Source organism: Lipotes vexillifer, unplaced genomic scaffold (assembly GCF_000442215.2).
Source record: "Lipotes vexillifer unplaced genomic scaffold, Lipotes_vexillifer_v1.1 scaffold506, whole genome shotgun sequence".
In the NCBI taxonomy this organism is placed as follows: domain Eukaryota; kingdom Metazoa; phylum Chordata; class Mammalia; order Artiodactyla; family Lipotidae; genus Lipotes; species Lipotes vexillifer.
The window spans coordinates 251,860-255,033 of NW_006780679.1; positions in this window are offsets into that span (position 1 = coordinate 251,860).

Consider the following 3,174-nt stretch of genomic DNA (forward strand, 5'->3'; position numbering starts at 1 on the left):
CTAGACGTGTTACACTGCTCATTCCCAATGGAATCTTTTGGCTTCATAAGAATAAAGTACTATGAACAGGATTTGTTTCGATCTTCTCTAGGTAACTTCAGGACCCACAGGAGTTGTTGTTTTTTTTTTTAACTTTACTTTTTTTAACATTTAATTAATTTATTTTGGCCTCACCGCACAGCATGCGGGATCTTAGTTCCCTAACCAGGGATCAAACCTGCACCCCCTGCAGTGTAAGTGCAGAGTCTTAACCACTGGACCACCAGGGAAGTCCGCCCACAGGAGTTCTTAAAAGATGGGTGAATCAATACTTTAAATATCCATAGTCTGGCCTATAAACACAATTTGAACTATATTACAACTTAGAAAGTCATGTTATGAGTTGATGAACATGAGAGAGTGAGGAGTAAGTGACTTACAAATGAATTTTGGATCATGGTCTGTCTCAGAAAGTAGATACTCCCTATGTAAATATAAATTCATTTCCTTTTCATATTTAGTAGCCTCCTTCTTGTTTCAATGAGTATAGTCTGACTTTACTCAGGGACTCAACTTGTCACCTTTAATAGAGCAGATAGTTGACAAATGTTTTCCATAAAAGGTCAGAGAGTAAATACCTTAACTTTTTCTGGCCATGTGGTCTCTACTGCAACTACTCAAGTCCAGTGTTGAAGCACAAAAGTGGCTATAGGCAATGTGTAAACAAATGGGCACTGCAATGTTACAATAAAACTTTATTTACAAAAACAGGTGGGTGGCTGGATTTGACCCACACTGGCCATAGTTTGCCAACAACCCCTGAAAAGGAACCAACAGTCAAAGATTTTCTAACATAGCCTAGAAACTTCCTTGGTTTTAACACTGCTCTCATTTACAACTATGACTTGGGAAAAGGGACATACATTTAGTCTATATAAAGTTACACCCGTATTCCAATCACTCCTACAAAGGGACTGCCTTTGTTGCCGTTAACCACAGTTTGAAATCTTCATGTGGCTTTCTTTTAGGGCTAGCCTGGGAGATATTTATTATTTATTTAAAGAATGGAATCTTGTGACAAAAGAAGGTATGCATTATTCAAACCTGTAGTAATTTTTTTAAGTCTCCATTATATAAAGATACCTTGAGTGTAAGTGTATTTGAAAAGAATTCTTTCTCTCACATTGTTACGCAGACATCCTTGAGCTGTAACAAACAGTTTGCACATCTGATTCTTTTCAGTATTTTCTCACCAACACTTTTATGAAAAATAGTCTGTTATTTTAAAGATAATTTGAAAACTACCAGACTTCATATTGTAGGGACTACAGTTTGAACTTATCAAGACTATAAAGGTATTTTATAAAAAGGGAGATAGGGAAAGCACTAGAAGGCACTACTCTTTTTTTCTTTCTCCCCTCCCCACCATTTTCTTTTAGAGGAAAGTACAGAGGAAGTCTTGAAAAACTGAAATCATCCTTTCAGCTTTAGTTCTTGACTTTGTGATTTTTTTTTTTCTTCTTTTCCTTGAAAGTCGTGATTTCATAGCATTTGACGATACTGAGGTAGGTATGGTTTACTTAATGATTGGGACAAAGGACTGAAGCCAAAATCGTAAGCATAATTTAAATTTTGACATTGACTTCCCGTCTGGACTGAAAAAAACTGGCTTTCTCCTTAACTTGTTATTTACCTATCTTGTTGCAATATAATGGAAGTTAATTAATCGGTGTTAGTGAAACACTTGGAAGATGAGAATGCCTTATAAGTGCTAGATGTCATTAAAGATGTCCCTGTTGGAATGAATGCTTCCTGCCAAAATACTTTTAGAAAGAATACTGCCTTGCATTTAAAACCCTAATTTAATTTTCAGTAAAATGTTATTGCTCTTCTGCTAAATAGATTGAATAACCATAAAGTCTTTGATCAAATAAATGCTACCATGGATGGATTATTGTCACATTTTGGTTGGAACAAACACTAGATATTGATCTTGGTAATGTTTTATTCATATTAGAAATTATGTCAATACAAGCCATTTGGACAGATGGAGAGTCATATACTTAACTACAGAATTTAACTACCTGTCCTTGTTTCCTTAATTTTCCCAATTCATTAAAGCATCATTTTTATTAGTAAAACCAAAAATTAATGACCTTGATGCTAGCTTACATCATTGGGCTTTCCAGTGACATTTTCTACATCACCTGCAAATTAGTCTTCTGAGCACACAAATTCATCCTCTTTCTCTCCCCTGAATCTTTACATGAAACCTGCTTTGACATTACTGATAGACCAGAATTTAATGATTTTCAAGTAAAATGCTAATGGTAAATATAACTGCATAGATTGCCTCAAATTTGTGAATAGTGCTAAATTAAACATTAATATAATTAATGGAGTGCAGCACTACCTTTCCTTCAGATAAATCCTGCCTCATATCTGTTTAAAATAAAGATGTTTTAATTGGTATGTTGTAACGGACTTTCACTGTTTTTAATAGGCAAAGTGATAGAACAAATTCTCTATGAACTTAACTATTTTTAGTTTGGGTTTTGTGTTTGTTCAATCATCTGAAAATGAGTGGCTAAACCTGAGAATACACGCCCTCACCCCCTAAGAAAGTATACAGCATATAAATTGCTTCTTTGGATCTGGTAGCATTCAGATGTGTAATACCGTTTTTTAAATGATGTCTTGCTCTTGTTTTGAGGCCCTGAGCAGCTAAGTCCACACCCCAGAACATCTCCCATGTCAGGCACTCACACTCCTGGCCACTATAACCCCACTGTAATCACCCCAAGGCCAGGTACCAGACAATAAGGTACAAGCCCTCTGCCCCAGAGCCCCCTGAAATCATTCACACTAGCCAGTCCTAGGCCTTTTACTTTGATTTGCCATTTCTTCCCTTGGAAACCACAGTAAAGGTGTTTGCATGCAGTTCCCCTCTTCCTCTGCCTTGTGACAGACCCCAGTGACCCCATGTGTGCCAGATACCACTCTCTAGTGTGACACGTATGCTCAACCTTGGGAACTGAGTAGAATGAACTATCTTTTCAATGGCAGTCATCTCCTTATCTATTAGCCTTGTCATATACCTAAATTATAAATCCTGTTCAAACAAGGTGGAATTATTTTGTCTTTTTATTTTTCCCCTTCTCCCTCCCTCCCTCCCTCCCTCCCTCCCTCCCTCTT